Source organism: Choloepus didactylus, chromosome 2, assembly GCF_015220235.1.
Source record: "Choloepus didactylus isolate mChoDid1 chromosome 2, mChoDid1.pri, whole genome shotgun sequence".
Taxonomy (NCBI): Eukaryota; Metazoa; Chordata; class Mammalia; order Pilosa; family Megalonychidae; genus Choloepus; species Choloepus didactylus.
Window position 1 is genome coordinate 51190313 of NC_051308.1, and position 12876 is coordinate 51203188.

Below are 12876 nucleotides of genomic sequence, written 5' to 3' on the forward strand. Positions count from 1 at the left end.
TTTGTTTTCTTTTTAACTTTTTTTTTCATACAGTTGATTTAAAAAAGAAGGGAAAGTTAAAAAAAAAAAAAGAAAGAAAGAAAAACAAGGAAAAAAAAATGATGTAGTGCCCCCTTGAGGACCCTGTGGAGAATGCAGGGGTATTCGCCTACCCCACCTCCATGGTTGCTAACATGACCACAGACATAGGGGACTGGTGGTTTGATGGGTTGAGCCCTCTACCATAAGTTTTACCCTTGGGAAGACGGTTGCTGCAAAGGAGAGGCTAGGCCTCCCTATATTTGTGCCTACGAGTCTCCTCCTGAATGCCTCTTTGTTGCTCAGATGTGGCCCTCTCTCTCTGGCTAAGCCAACTTGAAAGGTGAAATCAATGCCCTCCCCCCTACGTGGGATCAGACACCCAGGGGAGTGAATCTCCCTGGCAACGTGGAATATGACTCCAGGGGAGGAATGTAGACCCGGCATCGTGAGACGGAGAACATCTTCTTGACCAAAAGGGGGATGTGAAAGGAAATGAAATAAGCTTCAGTGGCAGAGAGATTCCAAAACGAGCCGAGAGGTCACTCTGGTGGGCACTCTGACGCACACTTTAGACAACCCTTTTTAGGTTCTAAAGAATTGGGGTAGCTGGTGGTGGATACCTGAAACTATCAAACTACAACCCAGAACCCATGAATCTCAAAGACAGATGTATAAAAATGTAGCTTATGAGGGGTGACAATGGGATTGGGAAAGCCATAAGGACCACACTCCACTTTGTCTAGTTTATGGATGGATGAGTAGAAAAATAGGGGAAGGAAACAAACAGACAAAGGTACCCAGTGTTCTTTTTTACTTCAATTGCTCTTTTTCACTCTAATTATTATTCTTGTTATTTTTGTGTGTGTGCTAATGAAGGTGTCAGGGATTGAGTTAGGTGATGAATGTACAACTATGTAATGGTACTGTAAACAATTGAAAGTATGATTTGTTTTGTATGACTGTGTGGTATGTGAATATATCTCAATAAAATGATTAAAAAAAAATGAATGCCACGTAATTATTTTATTATTTTAGAGCTCTGTATTTTAAAAAGCTAACTGAGATAAGCTGATCAGGAAGAAGTTGAATAGTTAGAAAGGTGAAGGAGTGGGAAGGCAGGAATGGAGCTGTGAGATGGAGAGATACCTGGCTCAGAAGAGTCAGCTGAGGTGACTCTGAAATCTGGAGGAAGCCCTGCTCCCTTTCAGCCCTGGGGGGCTTCCTGGAGGAGGGAGGGGGAGTTGAGGGTGTCCAAACAGGCATTTGGAATTTAGAGCAAAACATACAGCTATAAACTGTGGAAGTACCCTGTCCCTGCCTTGCAACTGGGAGCATTTTATGTCGGTGATAGGAGAGAAACCAGTTCTTCATTTACCGTGACCTATGAGAACCACTCACTAGGAATGCAAATTCATTCTTAGACCAGTGTAGACCCACAAAACCTAGATTGAATTTGATTTACAATTCTTGAATGGGCTTCATTATATGAAAGACCATGGAATTAAAGGGTTATGTAGTCTTATAATACGAATTTTGTTGATCTCTTTAGACTTACATTTTTATCTTTTTTTTTTTTTTTAACCAAATTCATTACCTGCTTAAGTGTAGACTTCTTTCAAAGGAAGGGATAATTATTCCCAAATGGATCCAGACTACAGGTACTTTCTAACTCAGCACTTGCTTGGCTGGTGGCATGTGGAAGACATATTTACATGATATGTCTGCATCCCTCTTTTGTAAATAAATCTGTGAATCAGTATCCCTTCACCCTTTCTTTTGTTAAAGGAGGAAAAAAATATCCACCTTCCCCCAATTTCCAAAGAATCTTTCTGTGCAGCATGTGCATGCACTTCAACTTTTGTCTTCATCTCATGGACAACATAGTGAATTTCCTGTTGACTTGATTTGTCTCATGCATGTGCCATTAGATCTTGTGACTAATGCATACCACCTGCTGAAGAGGACCTAAATAGCCTACCTGTAATTCTAGTTCTTTTGTAATAGACCTACATCTGGTTTCTCTTCCTGCTCTAGTTAAGACAGGTGATACGGTGGTAATTTTTCTATCCCCTTCTCAATGGGACTGGGAAGTGGAGTTAGCAACATCCCAGCACTGCACTTCTGTGTCAAAAACCAACAAAACAATAAAAAAAAAAAAAAATGAATGCCACAGTCCCCAGCTGGGCACATGGTGACACACATACAAGGCATTCACAGTGTCTGATATTTGGTAGCAAACTGAATAGTAAAAATAGCTGTCAGAGTCATTTAGCTAAAGCTGGTGTATCAGTGTGGGGCCTGTTTGGTTAATTAAGAATGGAGAGAAGCTGAAAGTTGAGCTTGGCCCTGAATTATGAATAGGATTTCAGTAGGGAGAGACGAAGACTATTTCAGGGTGTGGGAGCAGAATGCAGGGTATCCGGTAGGAAGTAGTGGACAGTGCCTTGTAAAGAATGGTGAGTTGAGTCAGGAGACCTGGTTGAAAGCCTGGGACTTCCAGAGGTGTACTGTGTGCCTTGGGCCACTCTCTCATTCATGGTCTCAGTGTGTTTGTACATCAAATGATAGAGCTTGACTCTATTTTCTTAAAAATCCTTTCTAATTCTGCAGTACAGTGTGTCTGTGGGCTAGATGAGCCTTTACAAATTGTATTTCATGGAACAATGATCCCATGAGCTGCTCTGTGAAAAATAAGTCTCATTGTCAAATAATTTTGGGAAATTCTGAATTCTATATACTTGCTGATTACTATTTCTGCCCTTTCATTCTCACTTGAATCCACTCCACTATTTGGTGTTTGTTTTTATTAAATTGTTATTATTATGGTAATTAAGATGGCAAAAGGCAGATTTCAAAGATATTTCAAAATAAAAACCAATAGGACTTAGTAACTAATTGCATGCAGGTAATGAAGGAGAGGGTCAAAACAAAGATGACACGTTTCAACCTAAAAATGCATTAAAAAGTCAGGGGCATGACTGAAGGAAAAGGAGCAGTTGAGCCAGGTTAAGACACATGGAGTAGGTCTAGGGAGGGACATTGCCACCCTTCAGGCCAGTTGGCCTGAGGATTTAAGGAAGAGATGCACCTAGATTACTCACGGTTATGGAATTTACTTTAGGTATAAGAAAAGGTGAAGGAGCTGAGGTTATCACCTCAGCAGCAGTACAGTGTTGGGGTCTAGGGTGACCAACCATACTGATTTTCCCAGGACTGGAGTTTCTCAGGACATGGGACATTTCAGTTCTAAAACCAGGGCAGTCCTGAGCAAACTGGGATGAGCTGGTCATCCCATTAGGGTCCCCGATTTCCTCACCCGAGGATGGATAGCTGTATTCGTAATCAAAGGACAATTTGTTTTCACAGCAACCTGTGTTAAGCTTCTTCTGCACAGAGTTCCAGTTAGCCCCTGATGGATGTCTGGTCTCTCTGATGTCCAGCACATGTAGGGACATCGTCAGCTTGTCCAGTGTTCTCTGGTCCATTCAGCCACAGGTGGGTGATACCTGACTCCACCTCTTAACAGAGTGTGCTAAATACTGATAGCAATAGAAGTGGGTAGAGGGGTCCAGTTTCCTCAGCGAGCTGCCATATTCATGTGATGGAGTTAAGGCCTCATGGATTCCTCCCTCAACCCATCCAATGGAGAGGAAAGATGATGAGGTGGTCTTGGCACAGGCTGACTTGAAGGGAGGATAGACAGCTTAAGTGGAGTGGCATTTACAAAATTGGGTGAAAGATCTGCACTTGAGCTCAGAAATTACTGAAAATTCTTTTTAAAAAAATAAAGCCTGGTCAAATCCTGTAGAGAATTACTGAGGAAAGATTTGAGTGAGGGAAGGAGGAGGAGGAGGAGAAGGGAGGCGCAGGGAAAGAATGATTTTTCACAGCCAGGCTTTCCCACCCCACCTAGTACTTTCCCATACAGCCTCTACTGGAAGGTACAGATTTAGGGACTTGTCATTGAAGGCAACCCTGTGCCTTCCAACCAACAAAGTGTAGTTTGTTAAATGTAGCTTCCTAGAGAGGGGAGTTCAGCAGGGGTGTTTGTGAAGCCCAGGCCAGCTTGTCCCCAGAAGGAGGAGCCAAGGCTTGGGAGTCAGGAGATCTGGGTCCTAGTTTTTCTCCTCTGGGTTCCATTGTGTGAACATGGGCAAGTCCTTAACTCTTCTGCGCTTTGTTCTTATGGCCTTTAAAAAGAGACAATGACTCATTCTCCTTTTGGTGGAAGATGCTTAGGAGAGGAACTACTGAGAAGAGGGCAGGCACAGGTACATTCCAGTCAGGTGTCAGGTAGACAAACATTCTACCGTCTGTGCAACCACAAAGGCCCTTTCTTCCTTAACAGTTCCTCAGGATTTCCTATCTCTCTGAGTTACAAAAAATTAACCACTCAGCTAACCTCAGGGGTTGTGATCTGATACAACCAGTATGTAGCAAGAGGCTGCAAAGGCCTCCCCAGACTTGGAACAAGTCAGAACTTAGCCTCCAGGAGCCCAGTAAGGGATGGGCACTTTGGTTTCCAAATCCCATTGACTCATGGCTTATGGAGACAGGCTGGAACCCAGAGCGTAAGATGGAAGCCGATGTAGCAGATTGACCATAGGCGGAACTCTGAGGTAGATGAACCCTATCCTCCGAGATGGATTGTACGTCTCAGAAAGTGAGTGGTAACAGCTGGAAGTGTTGGTGCTCAGGAATGTATGTTAAAAGGGATCAAAGCTTTCTTCTAAAGGAGGCCATAGGAAATGCTGGAGGAATAGCCGAGAGCAGCCAAGAAAGGTACAGGAAGGGGAAGATGGGCACTGCAGCAGCTCTGCCACAAGCAGGGCTACAGGCAACCAACTCCGAGCACCACTCATTAAGGTCCAACCACGAGCTGCAACCAGAAAGTTGGGATTTACACTTGGAAGATGAAGCCCACATTTACATCTTACACGATGAGTCTTACTCTTTGGACCTGTTTGTTTTGGACAGGTCCAAGGCTGTAGTGAGGTACAGTTAACGCTAGGTGGTGATCCAGGAATGCTTTTTATCCTGGTCCTAAATGAAGTGCGCTGTGGGTTTGTCTCCAAGCTCCTGCTAACAAGCCACTCATCCATGCTCCCCGCCTCTACAGAACAGTTCAGCATCCGCTAGTTCCAGCTGCATAGGAGAGTAATGCGTGTGTGTGTCTATGTGTGCGCCCATCAATGTATATTTTTACCTCAATGTCAGTGACCAGTAAATGAGGCAGCAGCGACACACTGGCAGCGGCCGACCACTTGGGGCCACACTCTGTGAAAATCGATTTCCTCTGTCTTCTCTGCTTGATCTTCACTGCAGAAAAAGAGTTCAATTAGATTTCAGGGAGCTCTGTGGCAGCCTACTTCGGAATAAGCTGACATTTCCATAGAAGCTGCTGAGTCTCCCAGTTTTAAAGCCTCCTTCTCCTTTGCCCAGCTCAGGCTAGACTCCTTCCCACCTCCACATCTTTGCCCCTGTACTGCAGTTCTACTGCTCATTAAGCCCTTCCCTGCCCCTCTCCTTTTCACACACAGTTCATCAGTTTTGTGCCTAAGTACAGGACGTGTGCCCTCCTCCTATACCTAGGGAGCAGCTCAAGTAGCAAAGGAACAAAACCAGTATCTTTCTCGGTTGATTTCAGTTGTCCTGTGTGCCTGGGGGTGGGAGGAAAAGATAAGACAACTTTGTGTTTATAAGTCAAAACACAGACAATGATTTGCTCCAGGGAAAACTGCCTCTTGCTGAAAGAAACACTTAAAACCACTAAAGAATACGTTCCATTCTGTCCTTGACAGCCATCCTGTCAGCAACTTTGCTTGATCTGCTGTTGGGTACAGAGCCTCAAACTAAGTGCTGAGGAAAGAATTTCATTCACAGTCATTGAGTTCCTGTCAGAGGTAAGGCATTGGGCCAGGCGCCACAGGGGAGACCCAATCTATAAAACTCGGTCGTGGGCCTCAAGGAGATTTCACTCAACAGAGCTCTCCTCCCCTCCCCCCAGCACCCTCGCTGGGATGATGACTGTCATGTGGGCCCAGGCCAAGCACAATTTCCTATGAAAAAACGTAATAGAATACAAGCGTGAGTGATGTTATGGGAATACTGTTGAATCTGCTCCATTTTACCCATTCACAAAATTTGAGGCTACTTAATGTAATAGATAAAAACAGTACGTAAATAACTGGTCCAGGAAGCAAAATATACACAATGAGAAAAAAAGAACCCGGCAAGCCATGGGGATTCAGTAAGGGAGCAAGTGCTGCCACTGGGAGGAGAAGGCAACATAAGGAAAGGGCCTCCCTCTGCATGAGTCCTGGCGGTTGGGTGAATTTTTTTTCAAGGTATTTTTATTTTTTTAGACATCCTTATTGAGATATTTCGCATACCATAAATTCACCCACTGGTGGTGAACATAATGCAATGATGTAATGGTTTTTACTATGTTCATAGAGGTGTGCAGCCATCACCACAATCTAAGCTTAGACGTTTTCATCACCCCAAAAGAAACCCCACACTGATTAGCAGTCACTCCCATTTCCTCATCATTCCACAGTCCTAGGCAAGCACCAATCTACTTTCTGTCTTTATAGATTTGCTTATTCTGGATATTTCATAGAAATGGAACCATAGAATATATGACCTTTTGCGTCTGGCTTCTTTCACTTAGCATAATGTTTTTCAGGTTAATCCATGAGGAGTTATGTATCAGTACTTCATTCCTTTTTGTGGCTGAATAATATTCCACTATATAGGTATATCACATTGTATTTTTCCATCTACCTGTTGATGGACATTTGGGCTGTTTCTGTTTTGGGGCTATTATGAATAGTGATGCAATGAATGCTCATGTACAAGTTTTTGTGGAGACATATATGTTTTCATTTCTTTTGGGTATACTTTACGTAGGAGCGGAATTCCTGGGTCATATAAACATAAACTCCATGTTTAATCTTTTTTAGGAACTACCAAACTCTTTTGCAAAGTGACTGCTCCATTTTACATTCCCACAAGCAATGAATGAGGGCACCAATTTCTCCATATCCTCACCAACACATGTTTTTGTGTCTTTGTGATTATAGCATCCTGCTGGGTGTGGAGAGGTATCTCCTTGTGGTTTTGATTTGCACTTCCTTAATGACTAATCATGTTGAGTATCTTTTCATTCACTTATTGGTCATTTGTATAGGTATTTGAATATAGCTATTCAAATCCTTTGCCCACTTTTATATTGGATTATATGTCTTCGTACTATTGACTGGATGGATGAGTTTTGAGAAGTAGAGTAAAGGATCAAAAGCTTAGACTTGGGACAGGGTGAGCACTTGTGAAGAATGGGAAGTGAAACAGATTGGTTGGAATGGAGCATTTGTATAGGAGATGTGAATCTATGTTTAACAGTGATGGCTACTCTATTGTTCTCAAGTAGGGCAACAAGAGTCCTGCTTCATGTTGTGATATGTCCTTCACATTATTGTGAAGATAAAATGAGATAAAGAACCCATGCTTATGCATAGAATGAGCTCATTAATTGAAGTTGATGCCATGGCTGCTATTTGGTGCCTAAATAGGCTGGTCACTGTCCTACAGATTTTATATCTGTGATCTGACTTGATCCTCATAAAACTTCATGAGTTTTCCCAATTTATCAGATGGAGAAATTAATAGAGAAGTTAAGTAACTTGACCCGAGTTACCCAACTAATAAATGGTAAAAGCAGCATGCTCTTTTCGCTGCACAGCACTGCCTTGGGAGATAAAATTAGAAACTTTGGGGACCTTATTGTAGAGGGCATTGACTGTCTAGAAGAAGAGTTCATTCTTAAATGAAGGCCCTGGAGAGCTGTTAAAGTTTTTGAGTAGGAGAGACTATCTATATCTGCATTTCAGGGAGATAAAACTGGGTGGCTTGGAATAGAGGAAACCAGAAGCTGCTAGATAGGTGAGGAGGCTATTAAAATAGTCCAAGTGCAGGTTACAGAGGGCGGAAATCAGGAGGTCACAGAGAAACCAGGAAGGAAGATAGATAAGCAGTGGTGTGCTCAAGCCAGCTTGTACTGCCTCATGAGAGCCAATTGTTAAATTTTCAGGAGCATCAGGAGCTGGTTGTTAACGATAACCATTATTAAAAATTAAATTACATAAACTTACAATTAGAACATTTATATTAAAAAATAGACTTAATGCATACTCAAAAGTCACTACTTCCTAATTCTTTTACTACTTTTCATCTATTTTATCTGTTTGGTGGAAATACCATATTACAGTACACTACTGCTTATCTCTCCCCGAAGTTTAATGACTTTATGTTGCTGACTTGAGATTGGCCAGGGTGGGAGTATTTATAACATGAAATCATCAAATTCTACAAATCAGGGCTTTTCTTTTTTGGGGTGCCAGCTGTTCAATGTTTGCCAACACAACAGTTGTCATGAGAGACCATTGTGTAGAACAGAGCAGTTGTGCAGATGTGATATGAAGGAGGAGGCGAATGAGAGTGGAAGTTTCTGGTTGTGACACATGCCTGTAAGTGCTGGCTGCTCCATGCACATGGGGCACATGGGGGCCTGGGATGTGGAGCAATGAAGGAGACAGGCCAAGGCAGGGCTGACAGGAAATGCTTCCTAGCGCAGGCAGGTCGCTGTCCAGGGGAAGAGAGGAGTGACACCTCTGTTTAGTCTACAGGGACTTCCTGTGGTCACCTGGTTTACTCTGCTTCCCAGGCAGAGAGTGAGATTTACCCATGCCTGACAGCTTACCTCAGAGCCTCTGCTGGGTGCTGAAGAGATAGGATTTGGATTGAATTTTCCTTTCTTTCTGAAAGAGACTAAAGCAAGAGCACCAATTCCATCTTACCTGGACAGTTAAAAACCCAACAGAGTCAAGGTCTCTGGGGACAGGGGATGTGACAGGAACCTAGTGTCTACGCATATCTAACTGTCCGACCTTGGGCAAGTTACTTTACTGCTCTAAGCCTCAGTTTCCTCATCTGTTAAATTAGAACATTGGACTAAGAGCTTCTCCAGCTTGAGTTCTATGAGCCTTTGACCCCCACACCATGTCTACTTGCTATCTGGGCAGGCTTGACTGAGTTCTGGGGGTTCTGCTCCCAGGACAGTAATTGATGGAGCAATCATTCATCTGGACATCATCCATCAGGTGGAGAAGGGCCTGTGATCCTGTCATCTTGAGTAAAGGCAACACAAAAGGGCTTTATCAAATGAAATGGGACAGATAGATAGCAGGCTTCCCAGTGTCAGGAAATATTGATTCAGGCAAATGTATGATCTATCACACGAATATCTTAGAGGCTGTTGCAAATAGAGACACTGTGGAATGGGGAGTGTTTTTCACAGGTTGAAAGATGGCTTTTTGGTGCCGCATCATTGCGATGAGAAGTGATGCGTGGCTCCCCAAGCTCACTCTCAGAGTTACGCTCTTTCATCGCCACAGGTAAGCAGGGAAATGTACAATTATGATCCGGACAAAATTGGAGGAAGAGAAATGATGGCTGCTCCACCAGGAATCCAGTGTTTCCAGGGACCAGGCAGGGTGCAAGCTGCAAACTGGACTTCTAGAAACTGCCTGCTAGAGGGAGGAGCAGGGTACCTGAGCTGACTCCCTGAGCTGCATGTCTTGCCTCAGAGTCAGTGGGGTCACAGGAGCCCCCCACCAGGCCTGAGTCGTGCTAGTTATTGTAATTACCTATAGAGATACCTTAATCACAGGTGTTATAACTTTACAACTGTACCACACTCTCTCCTGCTTTCTGTTGGCATTGGGCTTAACAGCAAACCTGCTTTGCTGATGCAAGAATGGGCCTCAGAGAGGTCATGCGGCTCCCTGAGGTTATTCTTCTGTCTGCAAAAGAGCCAAGACCAGAACACAGTCTTCCTCAATAGTCCAGGACTGATTTCTGCCACATGTCAGCTTTTGAAACATACTGCAGAGAAAACTCACCTCAGAACACCCTCCATGCTCAGTCTGAAAGACTCAAAGTTTACGCTTCATCCAGCCTTCCTGTTATGGGCTTGGAGAGTGAAAAACCTGGATTGCAGATTCAGCCATCGTTTTCCAAATGCTTAATATTTCCAAGGCTCATTACCACATCTATAAAATGGAGATAAATTCATTCAACGTGTATTGATTGTGCACCTATTGTGTCAGGTACTATGGGAGACACTGAAAATAACAGTGCCTACCTCACAAGTTCTTTGGCAACAATTAAATGAGTTGAAGGCATGTATAAATATAATGTCTGGACCATGATAAATATTTGGCTGGTGTTAGCAATTACTAGTGTTACTAATATTGGTCAATTCCCAAAATATGTCCTTATTTATTCCTTTCACACCTGGTTGTTTGAGGGCCTGCTATAATCTGAGGATTCAGGAATGAATAAAACATAGTCCCTGCATTAAGAAGCTCAGTCTTATGGCACAACAAGTCCTGGGGTTGCTTTGCTAAAGCTGCCAAAATGCAATATACCAGAAATGGGCTGGCTTTTAACAACGGGGATTTATTAACTTACAATTTACAGTTCTTAGGCCATGAAAATGTCCAAATCAAGGCATCAACAGGATGATACCTGGACTCTGAAGACAGGCTGCCAGCATTTGGGACACCTCTGCCACATGGCAAGGCACATGGTCAACATCTGCTGGTCCTTCACTCTGTGTTTTGTTGCTGTCAGCTCTGGTTCCAGTGGCTTCCTCTCTGAGCTTCTGTAGGTCCTCTCTTAGCTCTTCCAGGGCTTTTCTCTCTCAGCCCCACTGGGGGCTTTTTCTGTAAACTCTCTCCAAACTTCTCTGGGTGTTTCTCTCTTTGAGCTCTTTTGGCTTTTTCTACCTTTTATCCTCTCATAAAGGACTCTAGTAAAGGATTAAGACCCACCTTGAATTGGGCTGGGTCACATCTCAACCCAACCAAAAGGTTCCACCCAGGATAGGTCTGCACCCACAGGTATGGATTAAAAGCACATGGCCTCTTCTGGGGTACATAACAGCTCCAAATCAGCACAGGGGTCAATCCTGCCTCTGCTTCTGGCTGTGAATTTTTGAGCAAGGGCCATAATGTTTCTGAATTTTTTGAAATAAGGATAATAATTCCCATCCTACAAGCTTGTGTGAGGATAGAGAATATTTATGTAAATGTCTAGCCTGAAGCCAAGAATATAATTATTATTAGATAAACTTAGATTTTTAGTGCAATGTGAATGTGCTGGCTACCTAGAAGCCAACTAGCATTCCATTGGTGATATTATCGTTATTGTTAGATAAAGATAATTTCAATGCAATGTGGATGTACTGGAGGGAATAAAAAGAGATGGAATCATAGAGGGGAGAGTTCTCAGAGCTGGTCCTTGATAGATAAGTTGAAACTGCTCTAGAAGAGAAGGGCCTCCGCAGCAGAGGAAACAGAATTTGCAAAGGCTAGAATGTTCAGGGAGAAGGGAGAAGTTCTGTGCAGCTGGAGGAAAGAGTGAATTGAGGAGGGTGTGGCAAAGTGAGGCTGGAAAGAAGGGGGAAAGTTGTAAAAGAGCCCTATAAGACATTATGGAGTTTATCTTGTAGAAATAAGAACTGGGGATCCATCATAGATTTCTTAGGGAATATTTTGGAATGGGAGAAAGAGACCAGGTCTTGATTACCTGCTGAAAGCTGCTTTCTCTGGGCCCTCCTTTCTTTTACCTTAGCTCTCCCATCCCTCCAAGTATCCAGCTGGTAGCACTGAAGCTTGGATCCTTCCTGCCTCTGCTGGGTAGATCCTGAGCCTGGGATAGAATCTTTGCTCACCACACAATATGCATGGCCCTGCCTTGCTGGGAGCTCCACTGAGCCTCTGAATTCACCCCCAAAAGCAGCTGGAAGAAAGATTCTGAGCCAGGCTGTTTGACCTCCGCTAGCAGAGCTCAGTTTCTGCAGTGTCCCTGTGCCCAGAGACTTCATGGCTGCAGAGGATGGCTGTGGTTGATGCTGGATCTTAATGTGGATGATCCTATCAATTGGTCTCCCTGGGACGGCAGCATAAGATAAAAGGGGAGATGAGCAAAACGTTCCCTCCATGTGGGCGGAGTTAGGGAAGTTTCAGATCCCTTGCTGCTCTTCCTCTATTTCTTTTTCATCTTCTTTGTATGTTGGGCATTTCCTGAGGGCTGCCTTTCTATTCTGCATTAATGATGGATGGTTTTCCAGTTATCCCTTTGAGATTTTAGCACTGTTATTAACTTGTCAACAGGTTTCCCCCTATTTTAATTGCTCATACCCAGCAGCAGATGGTAGAATATGAGCACATCTGATCTCTAAATCGCTTCTCCCATTCAGGAGTGGCTGTTCATCTTTGCTTGGTGACCTCCATGAATGGAAGTCACATTGTTTTTGTGGCATCTGTGCCAAGATCAGTTCTCTCCCTCAGCATAGGGAAAATTCACCTCCTGGGAGAGTGAACTCCTTTTCTTTGCTGCTTCTGGGAGTGTTTGAAGGGATGTCAAACTTCCCACCCCAAAATGCAGGGCTCTAATTATGGAGCCAAGAATCTAGGCCCCTGTCTTAGTGAAGCTTCCCCATTCTCTGAAACTACAAACTGCAAAATGTGAAGAGAAAGTGAAGCCTACTAGTATCAGCCCTCCTATACATTGTTCTCAAACTTCCATGGCGGCCCATGACCTCACAGCCCTGTCAGGTCTTCCAGCCTTTCCTGACCTTTCCCTGACCATAAAAAGGTAGATGTCAACATCCACCTCCAGAAGAGGCTGGAAATCTGCTTCCTATACTGGTAAATCTCTTAAACTTTAGTTAATGGTCACCTACTTTGCTGCTTTGAATTTATTATGCCCCCATAAAAGCCATGTTCT